Below are 15,655 nucleotides of genomic sequence, written 5' to 3'. Positions count from 1 at the left end.
CCAATTAACATGGAATTAACTCGAATTTCATTGAACCATGTCATACAACTTGCATCTTATTAAACACATCCACATTTAATTGATTTAAACTAGAAAAATGCACTTGCTAACTTCATTGATCGGGAATAAAACTTCCATTTACAAATACACCAAGGTTACTAATCATGCTTCAACATACACAAGCCAACGATTTAGTGCGAGGTGACTCAAAATAAACAACATAAAACAAACAACCTAGACTCCTACATGCAAACATTAAAAACAAAACAATAAAACCGAGACTCTAACGCATTCATATTTTCAACAACCCCTCCTCACACTATTTCTATGCTATGTCCGCATGGCAATGAAATAATACGGAAAATTGCATGAGTTAGAGTTGAAGAAAGCAAATCTTCGAGTTCAATCGAACTCGGGTGGCTCCGGCGAAGGTGTTGGAGACGGGAAACGCGGACCGCCTTGGGCATTGTAAAACTCTTGCATCTTTTGTTCATGCCTCCTCATGCGATGTTGCATCCTTTCTTGCCTATACTCCATCTTCTTCCACATCTTTCTTTGTTCCGCCATAAAAGCACGTTGATCCGCTTGGAAATCGTATGGGGGTGGTTGCTCCCATTGGGCCCCTTCCGGAACTTCTTCTTGCTCGGTGCTAGTACCGGCTACATGCTTATCTTTCCTTCTTGGTTGCGCTTTTTCTCGCCTTGGAGCCGGTTCTTCCCTCGGTTCATTCTCCTCCGCGAATGGATGTTGCTCGCCGGGGTGGGCCTCTTCCCAAATTTCTTGCAAATATTTGCCCGCTATCCGGCCCTTCTTCACAAAGGCACCCGTAGAGAGGTGACCTTCATCAAACAATTTGGGGGACACGATCCGATACCTCGTTACGTCAAAATCCGGGTCTTTCCGTGCTAAGTACAAAATGAACCATCCGAACCCCAACCTCTTTGTTTTCCGAGGTACTTCTTGAACCATTTTCAAGAACCGGTATGCTACGTTGATATCGCAACTTGTATCGCCAATATTTTGCAAAACCCGAAGAACGAGCAAATCGCTTCTTGCCACTTTGTTATACTCATGACGCCCACAATAGCAATGACCGTACCACTTGAGAAAAACCACCTCATATATATCCCGCACTTCATTCAACTTGGCCTTGTGTGGATCATATACCGCTTTTCCCGAAGCCACGTTCCATATTTTATTGTCATCAAAGTTTTCACTTGAAGGCATCCACTTGATTCCGTCATTATCAAGATCAAAATCATCACACAAATTCTTCAATGTGTATACCAATTCCTTTCCCCCTAACCGATAGGCAAGGCTCGCATCTTCTCCGGGTACCTCCTTCAATGTTGTGAAGAATTCGTAAATGAGTTCTTCGCAAAACTCGTGTGGTGTGTTGGCCATCTTGCCCAATTGGAAACATCTAAGGGCGTCTTCAATCCCCTCCCGGATTTTTAGCTTTTCCAAGGTTTCCCAATGAAATGCGTAATGATCGGCTATTCCTCGCTTCTTAAGCTTCTTGTATAACTCGCCTTCATCCCTTGTCCGAATTGCAAAAGGTGCCTCGTACAACCTTGTTAGAGAACCCGGGGTATTCACTCCGGTAACTCGAGCGCCGGAGGCGGTGGTTTTCCGGGTTGAGCGGAATGCTCTAATGGGTTGGTCTTCTTCAATGGGTGGGTTGGATGCTTGTGCTTTTGATCTTGTTGCTCTTGACATGATAATGGAGGAAAAGGGTGTTTGGAAATGTGTTTAGAATTGAATTTGGGTGGATAGAGTGGTGGCTAGAGCTTCTTGAAGATTTGGCTTGATGAAAGAGAAAGAAGCTTTTGGATATGGAGGTTTTCTAATTTAAGTATGGAATGGTGAAGAAGATGAAGTGATGGAGTCCTTTTTATGGCTAAATTCATAGCTATGGATTGAAGGGCCAAGATGTGTTGTAAGTTGGTGATCCATGTCAAAAATTTGAATCTTGAAGGGTTAGGATCGTGCCACATCATCAATCCATGTGAAGCAAATAAGAGCCAATGAGAAAATTTCAAAATCCCCCCTTTTAGTCAAGTGTCTCGAATCGAGACACCCTTATTAATCAGGTGTCTCGATTCGAGACACCAAGAGATGAGAAGCAGAATAATCTGCTTCTCTTGTCTCGAATCGAGACAGCTTCCTAAGAGGCTTGTCTCGATTCGAGACAAGGGAGAACAGATTATTCTGTTTCTCCTTTGTTGGGGAACCTTGATTTGTCCGACGAAATGCTTCACCGAACTCCTACACATTCAAAAACCGAACATACCACGCATTATCTCGAACATAACAAACATATGAAATACGCCAAATCATAAACAACACAAAAAATTAAAACTTAAGGCAATTGCAAAATGAAAACAACTAAAAGCATTAAAATTCAAACCTCTTGGGATTGCCTCCCAAGTGCGCTTGTTTAAGGTCGAAAGCTCGACCGTCAATCCGTGGCACTTAAGTCGAAGGGGGAGCAAGATAGATCTTGTCATCTATTTGACCCGTCAAAGGTCCCAAGTAGGGCTTGCAACGGTTTCCGTTGACCTTGAACGTCTCTCCCTTTTGATTTTCTAATTCGATTGCTCCATGGACCGCCACGTGCCGGATCTTATACGGACCACTCCACCGAGATTTTAATTTTCCCGGAAACAACCGCAACCTTGAATTATAAAGCAACACAAAAGCTCCAACTTCAAATGACTTGGGTGAGATGTGAGCATCATGCCATTTCTTCGTTCTTTCTTTATAAAGTTTGGCATTCTCATAAGCATCAAGTCGGAATTCATCTAACTCATTAAGTTGCAACAACCGCTTCTCACCGGCCGCCTTGAAGTCATAGTTCAACTTTTTAATTGCCCAATAGGCTTTGTGTTCTAATTCAACCGGCAAGTGACACCCTTTCCCATACACAATTCGATAAGGCGACATACCGAGAGGTGTCTTAAATGCCGTGCGGTAGGCCCATAAGGCGTCATCCAACTTGAGGGACCAATCCTTTCTTGTCCCATTTACTGTCTTCTCTAAAATTCTCTTCAATTCACGATTCGAAACCTCCACTTGGCCACTCGTTTGGGGGTGATAGGGGGTAGCAACTCGGTGGTATACATTGTACTTTTTCATCAAAACCTCAAATTGCCGGTTGCAAAAATGCGACCCCCCATCACTAATGATAACCCTTGGAGTCCCAAATCGGTTAATCAGACGCTTGAGAAACTTCACCACTACCTTGGCATCGTTTGTAGGTAAAGCCTCCGCTTCTACCCATTTCGATACATAATCCACACAAACCAAGATAAAAAGATTTCCATGAGACATCGGAAATGGCCCCATGAAATCTATGCCCCACACATCAAAGATCTCCACCTCTTGGATTGAGGTCAATGGCATCTCATCTCGTTTGGAGATGTTCCCTACTCGTTGACAACGATCACAATGCCCCACAAACTCCTTGGCATCGCGAAATAGGGTAGGCCAAAAGAACCCACTTTCCAGCACTCTAGCCGCGGTCCTTGACGCCCCATAATGCCCGGCGTAATCCGCCTCATGACACTGGCTCAAAATTGGCATCACTTCCTTCAAAGATACACACCTCCGGATCATCCCATCACCACATATCTTGAAAAGATACGGCTCATCCCACAAAAAACGTTTCACATCACTCAGAAATTTCTTCTTTTGATGGTGCGATAGATCCGGTGGCATGACATTGGAAGACAAGTAATTAGCTATATCCGCATACCAAGGTGTCTCCACTTCCGAGATTACCATCAACATTTCATCCGGGAACCGTTCATTAATATCAACACCAATTGGAATAGGTTCCGGAGTTTCTAACCGTGATAGGTGATCCGCCACAACATTCTCCGTTCCCTTTTTGTCTCGGATTTCTACATCGAACTCTTGCATTAAAAGAATCCATCGAATAAGCCTTGGTTTTGCATCTTGCTTAGCAAAAAGATATCTCAAGGCGGCATGATCGGTATAAATGATGGCCTTTGATCCGAGCAAATATTGCCGAAACTTGTCTAACGCAAATACCACCGCCAACATCTCTTTTTCGGTTGTGGTATAATTGAGTTGAGCTCCCGCCATGGTCCGGCTCGCGTAGTAAATCACGTGGACCTTCTTATCCTTCCTTTGACCCAAAACACACCCTAAGGCTTGGTCACTCGCATCACACATGAGCTCAAAGGGCAAGCTCCAATCCGGAGACGATATAATTGGCGCTGTCACAAGTGCCTCCTTAAGTCTCTCAAAAGCACCTTGACATTCCTCTGTGAATTCAAACGGCGCATCTTTAACTAGCAATCTCGTCAAGGGCCGTGCAATAGATGAAAAGTCCTTAATGAATCGCCGGTAGAAGCCCGCATGGCCTAAAAATGCCCGAACTCCTTTGACCGTAGCCGGAGCTACTAATTTTTCAATAACCTCTGTTTTTGCCCTATCCACTTCAATTCCCGCTTCCGATATCCTATGCCCGAGTACAATGCCTTCATCCACCATAAAGTGGCACTTTTCCCAATTTAGCACCAAGTTTGTCTCAACACACCTTGCTAGAACCCGCCTTAAGTTCGCTAGACAACCATCAAATGAATCGCCAAACACGGAGAAATCGTCCATGAACACCTCCATAATATCCTCAATCATGTCGTTAAAGATTGAGGTCATACATCTTTGAAATGTGGCGGGTGCGTTGCATAGTCCGAAGGGCATTCGCCGATATGCAAAGGTACCGTAGGGGCATGTGAAGGTCGTCTTCTCTTGATCTTCCGGGAGAATTAATATTTGATTGTACCCGGAGTACCCATCAAGGAAACAGTAGAATTTGTGTCCCGCTACCCTCTCTAACATTTGATCGATAAATGGTAGCGGAAAGTGATCCTTTCGGGTTACCTCGTTGAGCTTCCGATAATCGATGCATACTCGCCAACCGGTTACCGTCCTTGTGGATATTTGTTCTCCTTTTTCATTCTCCACCATTGTCATACCGCCCTTCTTAGGGACACATTGGATTGGGCTTACCCACTCACTATCCGAAATAGGGTAGATTATTCCGGCGTCGAGGAGCTTAACAATTTCTTTGTGCACTACCTCCTTCATATTCGGATTCAATCTTCGTTGCCTTTGAGCCGACTTCTTTGACTCATCTTCGAGATTGATCTTATGCATCACAATTTGAGGACTTATTCCACGAATGTCGGAGATTTGCCACCCTATTGCTAATACATGTTCCTTCACCACTTGTACCACCCTCCTCTCTTGTTCCTTAGAAAGCTTGTTCGAGATGATTATTGGCAAAGTCTCATTCTCCCCAATAAAGGTATACCGGAGATGAGATGGAAGTGGCTTCAACTCAACTTGTGGTGGCACCTCGGAAGATGGTGGAGTCACACCACTACTCTTGTTCAAATTCTCCGGCTTAGGTTCATCCTCCTCGGAATACTCATCACTCGGATTATCGGAATGGAAGGTGACTTTCGAAATTTCAGAAAAATTTGGGTCCCCTCCTTTTGCTCTTGTCTCGATTCGAGACAGTCTACTTATGGGACTGTCTCGAATCGAGACAGCACCATAGGAAGCTTCTGCTCCCTTTTCATTAGTGTCTCGATTCGAGACACTCTCTTTAGTTGGGTGTCTCGATTCGAGACACTCATGTAGGGAACCCAGAAATTGATTTTCCGTCACTCCGTCTTGATTAAACTCTTCCACACTCGCTTCAAGAGTATCCCTCACAAGTTCATCAACCAAATCGATTCTCATGCAATCTTCCTCCTCGATGGCATTCCGCATCACTCTCTTCATATCAAACTCCACACTTTCCTCATCAATTCTCAAGGTGAGCTTGCCGGCGTGAACATCGATGAGAGCACGCCCGGTGTTCATAAAAGGGCGACCGAGAATCATAGGACATTCTTTATCCACCGCATAGTCTAAGATCACAAAATCCACCGGAAAGATGAATTTATCCACTTTAACGAGTACGTCTTCCACTATCCCATACGGCTTTTTGAGAGAGTGATCGGCAAGTTGCAATACCATCGAGGTGCGCTTTACCGGTTGATCACCAAATAAAGACCTAAAAAGAAACAATGGCATCAAGTTAATACTTGCCCCAAGATCACACAAACAATTTATAGCATTCATATTTCCTATGGTACAAGGTATAGAAAAACTCCCTGGATCTTTAAGCTTTGTCGGTAAATTGCTTTGGATTATTGAACTACAATGCTCCGTGAGCGGTATTGTCCCACCTTGCTCCCAACTACGCTTGTTCATAATTATGTCTTTCAAGAATTTTGCATATTGGGGCATCTCCCGAAGTGCATCCGCCAAGCTTAGATTGATTTGCAATTTCTTGAAAATCTCAAGGAACTTGTGAAATTTTTCGTTCCCTTGAGCTTTCCTCAACCGGCTTGGGAATGGCACCGGTGGTACAAACGGTGGAGGTGGTGGCGGCCTCACATAGGGCTCTTCAACCTCGACAACCACTTCCTCACATTCCTTTGGCAACTCTTGACTTGAACTTGCTATGTCAATTACCACTTGAGGCTCATCCTCCTCGACAACTTGCCTCTTTCCGTTGGCTTTCTCAAGAGTTCTCCCGCTTCGGAGCTCTACCGCCTTAACATGTTCTCTGGGGTTGTTCTCCGTAGTAGATGGCAATCCCCCTTGTGGTCTACCTTGAAGATTGATAGCAAGTTGAGAGATTTGGGTCTCAAGCATTTGATTAGTGGCGGCTTGATTCTTTTGAAGTTGCTTCATCTCTCTAAGCTCATCCATCAACTTAGCAAGCATATTCCCTTCATCCATGTTTCTTTGAGGTTGAAACCCGGGAGGATGTTGAGGTCTAGCGCCCGCATTGTTGCCATGACCTTGATTGTGATGGTAGTTTCCTTGTTGTTGGGGAGGTCTATTTCCACCTTGGAAGCTTGGACCCGCTTGATTAGGCCCTTGAGCATTGCCTTGCCCTTCTTGATTTCTCCACCCGAAGTTTGGATGATTCCTCCATCCGGGGTTGTAGGTGTTAGAGTAGGGGTCATTAGCTTGCCTTTGTCCCCCGATGTAGTTGACTTGCTCACTCAAGGCTTGACCCGTAACTAGGCATTCTCCTCCCGAATGGCCAAAATCACCACAAAATTCACAACCTACTTGCACATAAGCCACCGGAGCGTTTCTTTGCATCGGAGCGACTTGTTTCTTGAGAGCATCCACTTGAGCTTGAAGCGAAGCATTTGCGGCTTTGATGGACTCCATCTCCCTCACTTGATCAAGAGTCATGAGTGACTTTTGAGTAGGTGGCGCTCTTCTTTCCATAGGACCCCAAGTACTACTAACCACGGCCAATTTCTCCACCAATTCAAGAGCTTCCTCATAGGTCTTTTGCATAAGTGAACCCCCCGAAGCCGCATCGATAGTAGCTCGGGTAGTGACATTCGTCCCATCATAGAAGATTTGTATAACATGCTCTCTATTGAGCCGATGATGGGGTACACTTCGTTGTAAATCCTTGAACCGCTCCCATGCTTCATGAAGTGATTCTCCTTCAAATTGGACAAACTCAAGTATGTCTTTAGTCAACTTTGTAGTCTTGCCATGAGGGAAATATTTGTTAAGGAAGGCTTGAGCCAACTCCCTCCAATTGTGAATGGACTCATTAGGTAGAGAATGCAACCAAATGCTAGCCTTGTCCCTCAAGGAAAAAGGAAACATCCGAAGTTTAATTTGGTCCGCCGTTATCCCATGAAGCTTGAATGTGTTTAGAACACCCAAAAACTTGGCGATATGCTCATTAGGATCCTCATGACTCAACCCAAAGAAGGCACAACGATTTTCCAAAAGTTGAATGGTACTCGGCTTGATCTCAAAAGTTGCCGCTTGAACCGGCATTGCGAAGCATCCAAAAGTTGCATTGTCCACATCCGGCAAGAAAAACTCACCCAAAGTTTGTCTTTGTTGGTTTGGCACTTGTGCGTGCGCTTGGGGTCGATCATCCCTTGGGTGGTCTTGTTGCCTTGGTCGGTTCACATTCCCTAATGGAGGAGCGGGTGGATATTGTTGTTCCCCTCCATCCATTAGAGGATTGAACCTCCCCTCTTCATCATAATTGTTTCCCTCGTTATTCATAACTTCGGGTATACGGGCTCTTCTTCTTACACCTCTTTCGTAGTTACCGAGGTTATCTTGGAACGGTTCTAGTGGTAGATTTGCTCGTCGCGTATTGTGCATACACAAAAATCAAATTCCCTACACAAACACAAACAAGAAAACCGAGTGTAAACCACGAAAGATAATTAATAACAATAAACCAAAAACAGAAAATAACGCTAACTCGACCGAATTTCACAATACTTTCAATCAATTAAACGCAACCTTGTCCCCGGCAACGGCGCCAAAAACTTGTTAGCAAAAATACTAACTTGTAGTAATCCGGAAATACGGAATCGATCCCACGAAGACAAGAGGTTTAAAGTGAGCGAATATGTAAATGGAAATTCAATTCGGAAAGCAACGATCAATTGGAATTATAGTAATGACTATGGAATTTAAAACTAGTGAATCACACTTTAAGCAATTAAAAACTAAAGCAATTAATTAATAAACGGGAATAACAATAGGAAAAAGCGTCTAGAGGTTGTTAAATCATGCCACTAACGAATCCTAGAAAATTGGGTATAATAGTGTTATCGGCTCGGGTCAAGTTTTTCTAGATTGCCTAATCCGCTCTCTCGAGTCCGCAATTAGGTCTAATTGAGATTAGATTATCAAGTTGACGTCTAAATCGCTCTCGCGTAATTAGAAGTCAACAATGTCAATCTAATCCAATCGCGAAGCTAACTTCTAACCACCTAATCCCTAAACCGCCCTAGCGTGATTAGATTTTAGGTTTGTGATCAACTAAGTCCGTCTAATTAATTGACTCTCGCCTAATTAACTAGTCTCTAAACATAGATTAATAGATCAAGTTAATCTAAGCATTAAGCCCCAATAATCACAACAAACTCCCAACACAAATCAACCCTAATCAACTATTCAACTAATCATGGCAATCATCAACAACCCCCAAACAAGGAGTTTAGCTAGCCATTATCAAAACTAAAGCAATAATTAAACAAGAATTAAACATACTATTAAGATGTAGAAAGATTACCTTTAATAAGTAGAAGAAAAACATTCAACAATAACTATAATAATGAAGCTTGAATAATAATAATCTTGCATTAATCACCAAAGTTAAGAACAAGAATCTGGAATTAAAGCTAAGAACAATTGTATCTAAAAATCTGAGAATAGTAATAGGAAATGGGGGCTACAAATCTAAATCTAGTGCATAACCCTAAAAAGGGAAAATAAGGTACCCTTATATAGTACTACCCAAAATAGGGAATAAAAATACAACCCATCTAGAATGTTTGGCCCAATAGGGAAAGAATCCAAGAAATCTGAGCTCCCTCAATTACTGTGGTCTCGAATCGAGACACTCAACTTATGAGTGTGTCTCGATTCGAGACACACTAAGCAGAACAATCTGCTTATAAAAAACTTGTGTCTCGATTCGAGACACCCATTTAAGTGGGATGTCTCGATTCGAGACACCTCTTCAGAAGGGGGAGGATTTGCTTCTTTTGCCTCCGGCTTTCGCTTCCGCTCAATTTCCACTATTTCGGCCTCAAAACTCTTCGTAATGCTCTTGATTCCCTGAAACATAAACACCCTCTATAAGCTAATCAATTCCATATAAAAGCGGGGTGACAACACATAAAAGCATACGAAAAGACATCCTAAAGATAGGAGTATTTCACTCCTATCAGCTGATCCGCCAAAGAAAATGCTTGACCTTCGCCGGGATAGGAACCTTCCATATATTCTTCCATAAGTCATCACACCCATTATCATTTGATGAGCCAACTTCATTACAACGAGCCATATTCACAGCAACATAATACGCTGATTTGACAGTAAAAATACCCATCTTTGTATGAGGCCAGAAAATCTTGTCCGGTGGCAGGCGACGTGATATGGGTAATTGCAATATGTTCATCGAATCAGTTTCTGAGAAAACTTGTTTAACACGAGCAACATCCCAACCTTTGTTCACCTCATCAATAAAGTAACTTACCCGACAATCATCATCAGGGATAGAAGCACCTAACGGTTTCATATATCGAGCATTCGTGATCCAATTATCACTTTTAGCTCGGATAGAACTGCCATTACCAATTCGCCAGGCCAGTCCCGAAGTCAACACTTTGCGCCCTTCAATAAAACTTTGCCAGACATAGCTTGATCTCCGCCCAATAGAAGCACTAAGAACATCAGAGTTTGGGTAGTACTTTGAACGGAAAACTTGCCCACATAGAGAATCCGGATGTTGATGCAACCTCCAAACTTGTTTTGCCAACATCGCTAGATTGAAAGCTCTAAGATTTCTGAATCCAAGACCTCCATGTTTCTTCGCTTTGCACACTTTTTCCCAACTAACCCACGGAATCTTTCGTTTATCATCCGACCCACTCCAAAAGAACCTTGCCGTGGAACTTTGCAACTCGTAGCAGAACGAAATGGGTAAGGCAAAACAACTCATTATGTACGTAGGGATGGATTGGGCTATCGACTTGATCAACACCTCTCTCCCGGCCTTTGATAAAAAGTTCTCCTTCCAACCCGCTATTCTCTTGTGAAGTCTATCCCGAAGGAAAGAGAAAATCGGCTTTCTTGCTCTTCTAATCATCGTTGGCATCCCAAGATATTTCTGGAAATGATCTACCTCTCGCACCTCCAGAATAGTGCCTATAACATCACGGCTCTGACGAGGAATACCCGAACTGAACATCAATTCAGATTTTTCAAAATTGACTAACTGACCCGAAGCCTTTTCGTATCTATTAATTGTCTCCTTTAAGTACATACATTCCCTAGTGGTTGCTTTTGCAAATAATATGCTATCATCCGCGAAGAATAAGTGGTTTATATACGGACCACCCCTACAAACCTTGCTACCCGACAAAGAACCATTCTCAACTCCCCTACGAAGCAAAGCTGAAAAACCTTCAGAACACAAAAGAAACAAATAAGGCGAAAGCGGGTCTCCTTGTCTTAAACCGCGTTGCGGAGAGATTAACCCATGTGGCTGCCCATTAATCATGACCGAAAAGGATACCGTTTTGACACAGGTCATAATTAACCGAATAAAGTGTTCAGGAAAACACATTTTCCTCATAACTCCTTCCACAAACGACCACTCCACTCTGTCGTAGGCTTTACTCATGTCGAGTTTGATCGCCACTGTTCCCCGCTTACCCTTCGACCGTTTCGCCATCGAGTGGAACATTTCAAAAGCTACAAGCGCGTTATCCGTAATGAGGCGCCCTGGAACAAACACACTCTGCGACTCATGGATGACATTATCAAGAACCCGCTTAAGTCTATTGGCTAGAATCTTCGAAATTAGTTTGTACACAACATTACATAAACTAATTGGTCGAAAGTCTTTCATGGAAGTTGGTTTAGCAACTTTTGGAATTAGCACAATATTTGTATGGTTCATACCATCAGGCATCACACCATTTTCCATGAAATTAAGGACACATTTAACCACATCCGAACCCACCACTCTCCAATACGACTTATAAAACATAGCTGACATACCGTCTGGGCCAGGGGCCTTAGAAGCTCCCATTTGCTTCAGAGCTTGCGTGATTTCCTCCGAGCAATAAGGCAAATTAATATCGGCTGCCTGGGAATCAGAAATCGCCAAATTAATGCAGCTGACCACACTATCCTGATCTGAAGGCCTCAACGTTGCAAACAGATGCTGAAAATAGTTGATAGCCACACGTTTAATACCTTCCCCCACTTGCCAACAATCTGCTTCATCTTTAATGCGGAGAATCGAATTATTCTTTTTTCGGTTTGAAGCCTTTTGGTGAAAAAATTTAGTGTTTCGATCGCCACTTTGTAACCAATCCGCTCTCGACCTTTGTTTCCACAACATCTCCTCACGAAGCAGCAATTCATTTAATTCGGCCTGAAGCACAACATCTCCATTTTGCGTCTCATCTCCCCCCTTTCTTGCAAAATCTTCAACTCCTCAGATTTCTTCTTGATTGTTTTCCTGACACTACCCAGATTGTGATAGGCCCAGTCCTTCATCCTAGATCCACATTCACGTAATTTTTCCATTAAATTGCTGCTGTTGTAGCCATTTTCCCAAGCTTGAGTCACACACTCTTCAAAGCCCGCATGCCTCATCCAGAACTGTTCAAACCGAAAAGGTTTAGGAACGGTTTTTTGAGACTCCACTTTAGTACATAGAATAATAGGGCAGTGGTCCGATTGAATTCTTGAAAGATGAGAAACTTGCCAATCCGTATACATATCCTGCCATTTAGAGTTAGAGAAAAATCTGTCCAGCCTCACTTGGATTAGATGATCTCCGGATCGCCTATTTGTCCATGTAAACGCACTACCCTCAAAACCCATATCCGCCACACCACACTCCTCGATAGTAGATCGAAACTCGATAAGTTCCTTCTGATCTCGGATTCTACCACCCAGTTTCTCATTGTTATACAAGAACAAGTTGAAATCCCCAAACATAAGAGTCGGGCAGCTCTTATCCTCACATAAACGTTTCATCAAGTCACATGTAAGGTGTTTATTGTTCCCTTCTGGCCAACCATAGACACCCAGACCCTTCCAAGTTGAATCCAGCACCATATCCGTCACAGAAAAATCAATATGATTAGCCGAATAATCATTAATCCTAACATCCAGATTATTGTTCCAAAAAAGAGCCATACCTCCTCGTCTACCATTAGAGTCAACAATAAACGAATTAAACGTCATAAAACTTCTACAAATAATATCAAACTCACCACGGGAGAGTTTAGTTTCCATTAAAAAGAAAATATTCGGGGAATTAGATTGAATTAAAAATTTGAGCGCCCGTACCGTCCAAGGATTCCCCGCTCCTTGGAGGTTCCAACTTAATATTTTCATTGCATCCGGCGGGACTGCTCAGCAGTCTCCACCGATATCTCAATGTTACCAAACTGATCCGATAACCCATCTCTACCTCTCTTCGAGAACAAATTAACCGAATCATGTGCCTCCTGAATCAAGTCGTGATTTCGTTTGGTAGAAACCACCCTTCCATCTCCCTTCTTCCTTTCCTTATCCCCCTTACGCCCTGATTTATTACGAATCCAGGTCCTCTTCTTTCCACTGCTCTCCTTTTGGATATCCTTATGAACATTGCATTTGACAGCCGGCTGTTTTCCCATTATATCAACATGACCCTGATTAACACTAACTTCTACAAATCCCTCCAACCCTCCATTGATTTCATTAACTACCGCATGAGTCTCCTCAACCACATCCGTTCCATGCACTACGTCAGTCCCAATCTTGGTCAAAATCGCATCATTCACTTCCTCTTCCTCATCAGAATTTTCAACATCAAAATTCAAATTTCGTCTGGCATTCTCCCTCTTCGACCTATTTGACGATGTTGTACTCGGTTGTTCCATCTGACTACTATTCTCTCTCCCCAAAGGCCTTCTACTACCCATAAGTTTCCTCCGACGAGGTGTAGCCCTTAAACCAGGACCATACGGCCACTCTGAGACCTCAGCAATCTCTGGCTTGTCTTCACAGTCCACTTCCATATGGTCTAGCAATCCACACCAATAGCAGAAGTTTTGGATTCTCTCATATTTAAAAGAGATCCAACATTGTTCGCCGAGCGGATTTATCACTTTCATGCCCCTCATAAGGGGTTTAGATGTATCTATAGAAACACGGATTCTGCTAGATCGGTTCCACTCTTTCCCTTCTTCATCGTCCCATTCCACAATTCTTCCTATTCTAGCCCCTATTTTGCTTACTGCCGCTTTCCCCCTACAGTTCAGGGGAAGATCATATATGCGTACCCACACCGCGCATCCTGTCAATATGTGATTATTGGGTTGCATATTTCCGTTTAAGGGTTCGAACAAAATCAATTGCTTGTCAAAGTGCCATGGACCTTCACGGAGAATTCTTGACTTGTCCATCTTCGCATAGAACTCACAAATAAATAGATTATCTCCCACATCTCTCAGGTTAAAGCCCTTCGCCAATCGCCAAGCGCTAGCTAGAGCGTTTTTCATATGATTTAAATTGTAAGGCTTTTTTGTCAGCAGCTTGCCCACCAAGCACAGCTCTGACTTTTCCTCTATCACGTCATCAACAACATCTTCAAGGTTTATAGCCGTTTGTTCCTCGTCAGTTAACCGGAGCTGAGCGCACGCGTTCACTAGCCCTTCTTCCATCTCCGTTCACACGAAGAGAAACACACCAAAGTAATCGGAAACGTACAGGACGTAAAAAATCGGACAAAAACCGAAAAAAACTTCAAAAAAGAAGACAGTAAACCCTAATCCTGGGAAACCCTAGGCAGGAGAGAGAAACTCCACAAAGTTGGGAGAGGTTTTAAGGTTCATAATAGTTTGTTCAGAGTTTTTAGTATTTAAAAAATAACTAAATTGTCTCCAAATTAGTGGGAATATCTATCTTTCAGTTTGATTGAACTACAAAATTAAAATACTGTATTTGGTCAATATAATATTATTTAAATTTCTATCTTATTATTTTTAAAGATATTATTAATAAAAATTCAGTATGGAAAAAATTTAATAATTGAATATATTATATTTACTTTTATAAAAATTCTTAACTAATTTAATATTAATTATAAATAAAAAATTAATATAATTATAATAAATTTACTAATATGTTCATTGACGAGTTACGTTACGAGCCACGTGCATAGCACGTAATGCGAAACTAGTATATAAAAGGATATTAGTGGGGAGATCACTTATATTCATGGACAAACATATCCTCTTCATAACTTATAAATTTTTCCTATTAAATTTTTTTATAATCCTAATCAACCTCTAACATTTTTATCAAAGTAAAAATTCTCTACATATTATATTGCAATTTATGAATAACATCAATCTTTTCTGTACGTTTTAGTTTATTTATATTATTAATTTATATAAATATGAAAAAGATAAAATCAAGTGCGAAAATTTCAAATATAAAATTTTAACAATCATGCTCTATAATCTCAAATATAAATAGAATTATTATTAGTCAATAAATTTTAAATATTCATATCTTAATTTATATATATATATATATATATATATATATATATATAATTTATTATATAAAATTTATATTTATATTTTTATATTTTTTGTTATAAATAATATATTAAAATATTAACATATTATATTACAAATACAATATTATTAATCATTTATATCACACCTAAAATATAAGTAGATAAACTAGGCGTATAATTTTAATAAATAATATCAAATAGGTTCACGAACATACCTATGTTAAATTTGGAGATTGCAGAAAATGGATCTTAAAAATCTTATCCATTTTATGTTTTAATGTTTTTGTATGGTCATGTATTAATTAATTTATATTGTTAATTTAATTTATAATTTTTAATGTTATATTTAAATAGTATCCAATATAAATAATGATAAATGTAAAAAAAAAAACACATTCAATAATCTCAAATATAAAATCACGATACATATATAATTAAAAAATTACGTTTAATAATTTTGAA

The sequence above is a fragment of the Mercurialis annua genome, linkage group LG6 (genome assembly GCF_937616625.2).
Source record: "Mercurialis annua linkage group LG6, ddMerAnnu1.2, whole genome shotgun sequence".
NCBI lineage: Eukaryota > Viridiplantae > Streptophyta > Magnoliopsida > Malpighiales > Euphorbiaceae > Mercurialis > Mercurialis annua.
The sequence above is the reverse complement of the archived record's forward strand: the minus strand, read 5'-3'. Positions refer to the sequence as shown.